This window comes from Miscanthus floridulus, chromosome 8 (genome assembly GCF_019320115.1).
Source record: "Miscanthus floridulus cultivar M001 chromosome 8, ASM1932011v1, whole genome shotgun sequence".
Taxonomy (NCBI): Eukaryota; Viridiplantae; Streptophyta; class Magnoliopsida; order Poales; family Poaceae; genus Miscanthus; species Miscanthus floridulus.
Genome location: NC_089587.1, coordinates 16,998,042 through 17,010,288, shown reverse-complemented (window position 1 = coordinate 17,010,288; position 12,247 = coordinate 16,998,042). Strand labels below are relative to the sequence as shown.

General features: G+C 42.7%; 1 pseudogene; it reads right to left on the bottom strand.

The window, feature by feature from the left end:
- Window positions 1-4,039, bottom strand: LOC136471234 (uncharacterized; annotated as a pseudogene).
- Window positions 4,040-12,247: the final 8,208 nt, after the last annotated feature.

Here is a 12,247-nt window from a genome sequence, read left to right as displayed (position 1 = left end):
TATTAGAACAATTGATGCAATTGTTGCATCAATCTCCGAATCACAAGTCGTCCATATGATTGCACAACAAGCTGTACTGTTTCATTGTTACACAGCATGTTTGCTAGTATAAGGCGAATAGGCGATAATATGTACATGCAAGCTCAACAGAAATCCATTATCGGACAACAATGGCTTTATACATCAGTTGCTCTGGCGTGGCTGACACAAGGGTAACAGTTCAGGAGAAACAGAGACCACTAACCCACCCAAAGAAGGCCCTCCCACAGAATAAGGTTAATAAGTGCTTCCCCCTGATCATGTCTGTCACTGGAAATACTGATAATACATTATCTTCCTATTTATTCAGCCCTTCAATGAGTATTTCTTTCCTGTAAATGCTGTGAATTTTGGGTCTTCTTTCTTGGGCTCCTCTGCTTCCTTTTCAGGTGCCTAAACATTTAATGCAAAATGGAACATCAAAGCCGAGTCCCATAAGGTAATCACTTCCACATTATGTGTAGATGGACTCAAAGAGATCAAAATGTTGTAAAGACCAACCTTTTCGGCTCGGCTTCCACCAGAGCCAAAGACAAGTTTTCCTGTGGTCTTGCGCGATGAACTGCCCTGTGATGTGGTGGCTGTTGAGGGCTGCACACCATTGGTCGCATTAGCTTGACGCTTTGCAGGGGATGAGGGCCAGCACATCTTTATCTTTGGAAGGCTTCCCATCCAAGCGCCTTCCTGAACCAGTGAAGGGGATGAACTTTGGTTCTTCTTCAGCTGGAGCCTCTGCACACCAAAAAAAACACAAAAATAATTTGAATGACCAAAAAAAACATATGTAGAACAGTAATGGCATCCAGTGATGTATAGGACAAGAGTATTACCAGTAGTAGGTTCTGTGCTTGCAGGAACAGAAGGTTTTACTGGCTCGGGTTCTTTGTAGTCAAGTGGTGGAGCAAAGTCAACCTCACAGTCAGTCTCAATAATACTTATAGCATTGGAGGGTTTTGTCTCCACTATATCAATGTAGTACTTCTTGTTATTATACGCTACCATAATGTTGTCACCTGTAGTTAGACAAGAAAAGTTCCGCAAAGTTTTCTCCAAGCTGCAAGAATGACACAAACAGGTCATTAATGTTATTGAGGGATTCAATCGCTACTAATACCATGTAACCCTAGTCAGAATACAGCAGTGATATGGGAAGGGAAGGGTAAAAGGATGTTTTCACTAGGATAAGAAATAGTTAATGAAAAAATACTAACATTGCCTTGGGATTTGAAATATCTAGAAAGTCTGTTGTATGAGGCTGCAACTTCACATATGTGCCCTTGGGGAGGTTGGCGTTTTTTATGAACACCATATCTCCCTCTTGCAGAAGAAGATTTTGCATCATCTGAAGACCACATAAAGTTAGCTTTGTTGACGTGGTGATATAATAAAGAAGTGCAACAGTATCCTAGATCTTGACATACCCAATATGGCATGTAGATCATGCCTTCTTCTGCAATGAACTCCAGAACACCACAATGTGAAGTCCGTTCTGCTGCTGCATTGTGAACTTCAAATAGCATAGGGTATTCAATATGCAGAGATGCTGCAGAGAAACCAATTTTTTTTTCAGAATTGAGGAACTTATTGAGAAATCAGTGTGGAAAAAATTGTCAAAAACATGGAAGATGAAGTATCATTGTGCATGTCAAAGATGAGAAGTAACGAATGTGCCTAACTTACCGAGACGATCAAGAGCTGACGGTGGCATTATAACTGGGAAGAAGCAAAATAATAACCCTGTAAACTTCCAATGGCAACTAAAATAGATACGGAGCTCAGAACTCAAAACTCAGGGAACAGAGAACATACTTTTGTCACCAGCCTCAAGCTGTGGCTGCAAAAAACGGTAAAAAGATCTTTCACAATAAATTCCAAAAATGCAAACTAAAATATTATTTTAAAAGCTACTCCCTCCATCTCAATTCCCAAATTATAAGTCACTTTAGCTTTGTCCTAAGTCAAACTTCTCTAATTTTGACCAAGTTTTTAGAAAATACATTAACAGCTACATGCTCAAATAAATGCACTATCAAGACATTTCATGTAGAATTTTAACGAAACTAATTTGATGTTGTAGATGTGGGTCCATTTTTTCTATAAACTTAGTTAAAGCTAGAGAAGTTTGATTTAGGAAAAAGCTAAACTGACCTATAATTTGGAACGGGGCTGTAGTAATTATTCTAGCATTAGACATACAGAATTTACTGCAGGATGCAATTCTGTTATCATAACATTAGAAGCTTAACAGTAATTTTGTGACATCCTTTAGAAAGGCAAGAGTCAACAAACATGCCAACAAGTCGCTACTACAGCTTAGCTACTGATAATGTAAAGATATTTTACTTGTTCAATTTGCAAGTCATTTTGATAAGAAAAGAGAAGTTCCTCGCTCACAATCAAATGAAAATACACATTTGAACCCAACCTATGGAACATGCTACATATGCATACGGCAAAAGCAACTCATATGGAATAATAGAGTTGATTACAGTATCTCATAACGAACTACTATCTCATATAGTCATAGGTGCCATGAAACTTGGCACAGCATGAAACCATGACATGGAACACAACATATTCAACTAGAAAACATGGCACCTCATCACATTTAGATTTACAAACCTTGTCAATGAAGGATGCAGGATAGCAGCGATAAGTCTGCTCGAAAGTACTTCCACGGAATCCATAGCCTTCGAAGTACTACTCATGATGAACAAATGTATGAGAATTGAGGACACAACAGTGTGGTTGAGCAACAAATGAAATAAGTAACTTTTTTGTTGAAAATCTGCACATGTGAAAGAAGACAGGTGACAGCTCACAGCAACTATTTTAGTTTATGAGTATCGACGACATACTTGCTACATGAAAGAAAGTATATCTTGGTTCAGTTCTACAATCAAATGCTATCGTATTGGCCAAGCAAGTAGAGAGGGAAGACTTTGTGGATCTGAACTCACTGCTGCACATGGGACAATGATGTAGACCTTGAGGAATAATCTCTTGGCATTGTTAAACTGCTCAGTTCTATCATCTACTTCCAAGTGGGGGAAGGCGTGTATACCAACTACTTACATGATTCCATAGACGAAATTCTCCAGGCCTATAGGTCGAATTGTTCAAAAAAGATAAGAAGAAAAACATAATTTTAGCTAGTACTTACCATTGTTTCCAACCAGAAGGTTAACCTCTTCTACTCCCTAGAATATGAGGGGGGAAGAGAAAATAAATTAAATGATGCAGACAAGACAGACATACAATACTAGGCGCTCGAGGTATCGAGCATAGATCACAGCTGCAAAATCAATTGCATTCAGACTTTGGATCACAGATGCAACATCACAAAATAGAATTAACATTCACACTAAGGATATCGCCTGTTCGCAAACTGCTCATGGACATGATGACAACCATTTATGGAGGTATTAAGGTATATGCGCCATGGTATAGTCAGTTGTTTTAAGTCCAAGGAAATTTGATGGGAAAACGCAAATCAAAATTCGAGGTCCAAATACTAATCGGCATGGCAACAACAATATACTGATACAGCTTTCTGCACAGCGTGCTGACTTAACAATAGTTAACTTGTTACTTGAACTGTTGAACAAATAGACAATAGTAGGCTGCTAGCTGGGACAGGAGCTGACCCGGTAAGGACATGGGGTGCAAACATGTACACCCGATAATTTTTGCACAACAATCGAAGTTAGTAGGCATAATACATGCATATACACTTGTAAGTAGATCAGATCCGAATACAAACAGTAAGCTAGGGTTTGGGTGCTCGGTTGCGCACATCAGGAAGGGAAGACCAGAGAGCGGGCGTACCTGGTGGTGCTCGTCGCGGCTCAGGGGCCGAAGAAGACCTGGGCGTAGGGCGGCAGCGACGGCGGCCCAGTCCGTCTCCACGAGAGAGAGGGAGGGGCAGAGGGCGCGCACGCTGGGGGGTAACGGAAGAAACGAAGAGTCGAAGAGTGCGCTGTGGGGAAAAGGAAAGGCAGGGGGTAGGTGCAGAGGGGAGCAGGGCAAAATGGTTGGAAAAAAATGGGATAAAAGATCGAAATCGGATATTTTAGTCAGATAATGAACTTTTTACCGGATATGAGTACAGATTTGAATACGAATACAAAACAAATAGTTCAGAATCAAATTCATGTTCATATCTACTCGATTTAGATGATATCAATCTTCATTCTGCTGATACTATTCCTAAAACCTCATAGTATAAGAGCGGTTGTTCGTGCAGATCTTCTATAGAATTTCTTTTTCCCTTTTCTTAAGATCTCTTAAAATATACATTCCTTTCCGCCAAAAGAAAAGAGTTCTTTTAGAGGTAATCTAAAAATCTACCTCCCCTTCGTAAAGAACGCCTCGCGCCTTCACCCTCCCTCCATTGTGTGCTCACTGGATCATACGACCGTATCTCACGCTACCGCCGACCGGTCATCATGCCCTCGCGATCACTCCTCGCACCATCGCCCAGCGGGCACTGCATGCCCGTAGTCGAGCCACTTGCCACTAGCTACCCGTCCATTCGAAGCCACGAAGGAGTGTGGTGTAGGGAGAAAAAAGAAAGAAAAATATATTTGATCAAGATGTGGCACCACGTGTAAAAATGGATGTAGGTATGAGTTTTGAGTAATCTATTGCAACACAACACCTATATTCTGAAATTGTTTTTAGTACTCATTTATACTAAAATTGCTTTTGAGGGATCTCCTGTAACCCTAAGGAATAAGAAATAAGATATCCGGTGAAGTTGATTTAAGCTCTCTTTTGCTTAGATTATATATTCAAATATTGGTAAAAAGTCATATAATGCATCCAATTCCAGCCGTAATGGCTTTGTTCGGCTTACCTCATATTCGGCTTTTCGGCTTCTTTTTTTTAGCTGAAACAGTATTTTTCTTTTACAACAATTCAGCCGAAACAGTGTTTTCAGCCAGTTTCAGACCAGCGAACCGGGTCTATATGTAAAAAAAAAAAACTGTTCAATCGATGCCTCACACCCGCACACTCCCCTGCCTGTTCACTAGGGGCTAATTTGGAAGCACTGATCCCCACCGGATTCCCCGGGGCGGGAACCCACGGGGCGATCTGTCACGGGGTAATCTTCCGCTGCATTTGGAAGGTCCCGGAGACGTGGAATACAGCCCCCTTCCCCGCGTTTTTCACGGGGAAGCAATCCACGACGCAAGAGGCCGGGAGCGCTTCCCTGGGGCCCGGTTCCCTCCTTTCGCAAGTCGTTGTTGGCTGTCACAGTGTTGGCGATGGACTCGCCGAGGGCGGCGCAGGCGGTGACGCGGCGCAAGAAGATGACAAAGCAGCTGACGGGGAAGCGGGACGACACCGCGATGCACGCGGCGGCGCGCGCTGGCCAGCTCGGGTCCATGCGGAGATGATGTCCGGCATGGACGCCGAGGAGCTCGGGGCGCTGCTGTCTAGGCAGAACCAGGCTGTGGAGGTGGTGCGCGCTGCTGGAGGCGGAGCCCAGCATCGCGCTGCGCACGGACAAGAAGGGCCAGACCACGCTGCACATGGCCACCAAGGGCACCAGGCTAGACCTCGTCGACGCGCTCCTCGCCGCCGAGACGGCGCTGCTCAACCAGACGGACAACAAGGACAATATCGCGCTGCACATGTCCGCGCGCAAGGCGCGCCACGAGATCATCAAGCGGCTGGTCACGATGCCGGACCACGGTCCCGCGAGACCCCGCTGGACACAGCGGATAAGATGGCAACGCAGACGCGGCGAAGCTGCTGGCGGAGCACGGCGTGCAGTTGGCGCGCACCATCACCCCAGGCGGCGGCGCGCGGCAACAAGTAGGCGCGCGAGCTGAAGCAGCAGGTGAGCGAGACATCAAGCACAAGGCGCACTCGCAGCAGACGCGTGTGCGCATGCAGGGCATCGCGAACAACGCCATCAACTCGACGACGGTGGTGGCTGTGCTGATCACAACGGTGGTGCCGCAGGCCGCAACGGCTTCAGCCTCGCTGTTGCAGTGTCGCTGGCCTCCGGCTCGGGGTTCGCTCCACGCCTGTCATGGCCGGTGTGCACATCCTGGTGAGCGGCCTCGCCATCATGTTGCTTAGCTGCTTGGAAGCCTGCTTCGGTGTCTTCCTGATCATCAGGAACAAGAAGAGGAGATAGCGGTCATACTTTTATTTCTAGTTTTTCTCTCTCTCTTTTCATGATTTATTGAGACCATTTTTTCCCCGAGATTCCTGCTCTTTTCTCCAAACAGCGACAGGGAACTAAACCTCTGGCAAGGAAGACAACCCAGGGAAACGAATTGGCGTCAGAATCCTGTCGAGGGCTTCTCTTCCCTGGGCTAGACTCCCCATACTTCCAAAGTAGCCCTAGAAGTTTCGGCTTCCGCGCAGCACGCGTGCCAAGTAGTTCCATCACGCGAAGGCTTGCCCTAGGGATATTGACACGGATAAGCACATAGGTTTAAAATTTAATCTTCTTATTTTTCTAAGTAACTTATGTACTTAATTAATTATATATCTGTAATTTATTTGCATATCTACGAGACTATCGAGATCACTAGATTAGGGATCAGAAATATTTAATTCATCCAGTATTAGTATATTAGTATAAGGGCAGTCCCAATAGTGCATTGATGATGGTTTCTATTCTCATTAAATGACTTGCCACATAGGCAAAACGCTGACATGGCAACGTAATTAATGAAGAAAGAGAGCAAAAATCATAGAAATGGTTTCTTCATGAAGAAATCAGGTCTACTTTTGACCCAATGCACCAAGAAACCATGAAATCGCCATTGAGGAGAAACCACCAATTTCTAGAGAGCTCGTGTCACACTCTCATTGGAGGAAGAAAATAGAGTTGGAAGAGAGAAAGAGAAAATAATTATTACTCATAGAAACCATGGGTTGGAAAGCAATACTTTTTGATGCGGTATCCTATGTTATAGAAACTACTAGTTTCTTTCATTGGGACTGCCCTAAGATGTTTAGCCAGTCACAGTGCGGTTTGTGAGCTTTATCTGCATTTAATAGACTGTTATAGGCATTTTTATGATATGACAATGTTTTTAAGGAGATAGAGAAAAAATGAGTTTCATCTAGATGATAATCTTTTATATGATTACCAACTCTCTATGAGTCATGAAGTTAAACTTTTTAATGAGAGTGAGCTTTCATCCATATTTTCTTAAGTAGATAGAGATAACATAATCGATACTATCATCTCCTATAAAAAGTGGCAACTAAAAGGCAAGTACTATACTAAGTCTCCTTTTTGCCTATATTTTGAATTATTAGTATTACAATTCAAGTATTTATATTGTAATTCATTGTAGTTTCCAGTTTAATATTTGAATTTAGGACCTATTATGTTATTTAGTCCTTTTACCGAATTTTATTGTAAATTTACTATTATTTACGGAATAAATAAATGATTTTACTAAATCGTATATGAAAAATTTTGTGCTGCATACCCTATGATTAAATCCTAGGTCCGCCATGGCTTATGTGAATATAAACGTTCTAGTTTTTTATGATGTGGCTTATACTCACATCAACAATTACACAGTCGTTTAATGTGTTTAAACAACGTCTAAACGGAAAATTGAGGCCACCCATGACATTTAGGCCCTAAACAGTGAATTAAACAGTTGGACCGTTTGAACAGTTAAAAACTATCTAAGCTATTTAAACTGAATCATGTTAAATGAGATTAAATGAGCTAAATGATTATTTAATCCATAATTTAGTTGATAGAAGGATTACGACTACCATGATTAACAATGAATTAATTAACATTGTAAGTATATAAAGTGGTGTGGGATTTAGATTTCTTCTAACGTAGTATTATGTAGAATACTTATTCTTTTAATGTACAAATATGAACACTAGCTTTCTAGTATATTTGACTTTTACATGCATAAATATATATATTTTAGTGTTACTATATAAAACCGTTTAAAGCCGTTGTCGACAAAAGATGCTCGGCAGTCCACCGAGGGGTATCCCGCAATGGTAGATTTGTCGGTGGGGGTGCGCGTAATTAGGAACTGGATGGTGACACAAGGCGCAGAGGCAGTGATTTAAACAGGTTCGGGTCATCTGATCGATATAATACCCTACGTCCTGTGTCTTTGTTGTATTGTATTGAATATGAGATGTATGTAGATGTCGACTAGGGGACCCCTGCCTCTCCTTATATACTCTGGAGGGGTAGGATTACAAGAAAAGTATCATATTTGGTACTATACAATATGATGTGACCACGCTAGCATTGGGGACCCTCCGACCACCTCAGCGACCTCTCCGACCACCTCACCAGCTGATACACCACTCTAAGTCTCTACTAGACCAATCACCCGTAGCCGCGCCCAAAAGATATAGCAAGAGGTGCACGCGCTACTTTGTGAATTTCAATTAAACATTAATGGTAATTTCGAGCTACCTAAGTCGTGCATGTTGTTATTACTCAGATTCTCCGAGAAGGAAGACAAAGATACATCAAGGATGGATCAGAAAGAAGAGCTACGTTTGAGTCAACCCAGCATGACAGAACCATCTAGATGAAACAGTCATACCTTTTGTCTCCCAAAAGCTATGAAGGAAGGAGTTATGACCAAAATATTAAAGACTACACAGAAGCCCAGAAGACGCGCAGGAACTGAAGACCACCTCATAAAAGCTCCAGCCAGTTGACTTTCCACCTCCCAACGTGGTTTCTTCAGTTCACATCTATCTTAGAGACTTCTCATAGTATAAATACCACCTCTAGGCTACTAGAAAAGTACTTTTGATGATTTGATAATTTCAGTGATATTGCAGTCGAGCTATCGAGTGCTTACTCAAACCCTTGTTCTTCCTTGTTCTTCCTAGACTTGTGAAGAGATTCCTCTGGAATCCACTAGTTCGTGCTTTGCGGGTTCCAGTACGGCTGCCCCGCCTTATGTGGATTAGCTCCGGTTGTGGTTTTGCGGTCATTCAGAGATTGAGTCAAAGTCTTCGTGGTTTCGGTGCCTCTCTCCCCGTCGCCTAGTAGTTACTCCGCTGTTCTTCAGCAAGTTATCCTTTTATTTCCCGCTGCCTTGTTGCAAGTTATCTTGATCGTGACCTACTATCGTGAAGATCGGGCCAACTCCCGTACTGAAATAGTTCAGTACCTATCATCTGGTATCAAAGCTTCGGATTGACACGGTAGGTCTTGCCGTCATCCACATCGTTATCCTTGTTTAATCTACTTCATATATTTTTTTTCATATCCTATAGTCCAAAGCCACACAAAAAAACCTATAACCATTTCGCGATACTGTTACGTTGTGTTTTGTGTTCATCGAGTTGCTAGTCACCACCGTTTATATATAAATTGAGTTGTTTCGTTCATTACCACTGTCAGTGTTATAAAAAATATAGATAAAAAAGAGAGAAAGAAAGATTAGTTTCAAAAAAAAGAGAGAAGTGAACGAATTTGAAGGATCTATGTTGCAGTGTATTGCTGAAAATTTTAGTTTACATATTTGAGATTGATGGTAATCTTATTAGCAGCAACGTCGTATCTTTGAGCACATCAAACCACTCGGTTGGCAGTACCGTAGCCCTCTTTGTTAGCCATCTATAGCTCCACCAAAAACCTGAATCGGGACGTTCGATTCATAATCCTTACGACCTCTCTACCACCTCCGTTGAAGCTGCCACACCAGCACCGTCACGATCTTTGAGATCAGGAAAGAACTTGGGTAAGTAAGAGGTGAGATTGTGTGTTTCCACAAATTTACCTATTTCACTTTTTTTCTTGCAACTGGTCTAACATGGTAGGATCCAATTCGAGTGTTCATGGTGGGAACCACAGAGATGAAGAACCCCCTATTGCACGGGCGAAGCTATGCCAAATGGCCAACTCGCTCTTGGAAGCGATGGAGAGGATGTTCAACGAACGTCTCCCTGCAGCGGGTGGTCGAGGTCCACAACATCAACATGAAGACAATCACCGTGAAGAATTTGGTGATGAAAATTCTAGTCTGGGTGCTGGATTTCATGGCCACGATGGTGATGGTCAAGGTGGTCAGGGTGGAAGGCGTCGTGCTAATTTTGATCAACGCGGTGGTGGTCGGCATGCTGAATTTGATCATCAGCGTGGAGGAGGACGTGGACGTGATCGTCGTGTACATTTTGATGATGAAGATAAGGTTCATGATGAGTGTGAGGCATGATTTGATGATAATGAAAATCCTTTTGGTCACCATGGGCGTTTTGGACAGCCACATGAACATCGTCGTGGTGCTGGTCATGATGGGGAAAATCATCATGGTCGTCGCAATAGAGATGATCCGGATAGCATTGCTCGTGTAAAGTTGAGTGTTCCAAAATTTTCAGGGAAAGAAAGTGCTGATGCTTATCTTGAATGGGAGGAGCATTGTGATCAGATTTTTAGAGTGCATAATCTTTCTGATCAGAGGCGTGTCAACCTTGCTTCTGTTGAGTTTTCAGGTTACGCTCTCACATGGTGGAACCAAGTTCAAGAAGATCAACATGTGTTGGGATATGATCATATCAACACATGGGCTGAGATGGAGTGATGAGAAAACGCTTTGTGCCATCAAGCTATCAGCGTGACCTCTGCAATAGGTTACAAACATTGAGACAAGGATCAAAATCTGTTGATGATTACTTCAAGGAGATGGAGTTACTCTTGGTGAGATCTAGAATTAGAGAAGATGAAGAGTCAAAATGGCAAGATTTTTGAATGGTCTCAATGAAGAAATTTTAGGTTTTGTTGAGATGTTTCCATATCATAATTTGCAAGACCTTGTTGATCAAGCTATGCGCACCGAGAGAAAAATTCAGCAAGAGGGACGAAGAAGGTCTTATGGGATCCATTCAATTTTAGCCCCATGGCGTCGGCAGCAACCCGGTACCTCTGTTGGTGGGGGAAGATCACAAGGAGTTGCTACTAGGCCTTCTCCATCCATTGGTGCTGCAAAGACAATGGTTTCTACTGCTTCTTCACCTGCAATTCAGCAAGAACAGTGACGTCCTGCTGCAAGCACAGCAACCCCTTCTGTTGCATCAGCTGCTGCTTCTTCTTCCCATACCTGAGGCATTGTTTGTCACAAGTGCCAAGGTCGAGGACATATTGCTGCTCAATGTCCTAGTCGAAGGACCATGATTATAAATGAGCAAGGTGAATGGGAATCTAAAAGTGAACCTGAGGAAGAAGCTCCAATATATGATGAAGAAATTATGCAAGATAAAGGTGATGAAATTCAACCTGATGATGGAGACAATAATTGCTTCATTTCTCGCCGAGTGCTTAGTGTTACTGCTGTCCAAGAAGAGAATAATCAGCGGCACAATCTTTTTCACACCCAGGGCATGATCAAGGACAAGTTGTGTCAAATCATTGTTGACAATGGCAGCTACAATAATATTATAAGTCAAGAATTAGTTGAAAGATTGGGACTGAAACAGCGGCGCCACCCTTCTCCATACAAGATGCAATGGTTAAATGATTATGGTGCGCTGCGTGTAACAAATATTGTGACCGTTCCCTTCTCTATTGGGCGGTACAATGATTATGTGGAGTGTGATGTGGTTCCAATGAAAGCATGCCAATTACTATTAGGAAGACCTTGGTTGTATGACCGAGATGCTCAGATTTACGGTCGTGCCAACAAGATTGTTCTCATGTACAAAGGAGAGCGCATCACTTTGCTTCCCTTGTCACCGGAGGAGATTGTGAGAGATGATCTGAAAAGAAAACAGCGAGGGAGCGAGAACCACTTACGAGTGACACACAAACATAGTGAAGGAGTGTTTCCAAAGCCAAATAAAACTCCACAGCTGCAAAGAACCGAGCCAAAGGGAAAAGAGGGTTTAGTGATGATGGCTAGGAAGGGGGGTTTAAAAGAATTGAGTGAACCCAATGCTGTGTTCTATGTACTCCTGTACAAGGACAATTTTCTTATCACTAACGACTTACCCTCTACTTTGCCTAGTGTTGTTTTTGATGTGTTACAGGAATATGAAGATGTGTTTCTAGATGAAGTGCCACCAGGACTACCACCTAAGAGAGGAATCGAACATCAAATTGATCTTGTGACCGGTGCTTCACTCCCAAACCGTGCTGCCTACCGCACCAACCCAGAAGAAACCAAGGAGATTCAGCGACAAGTGGAAGAACTGATGAGAAAAGGGTACGTACAAGAAAGTCTATCACCTTGTG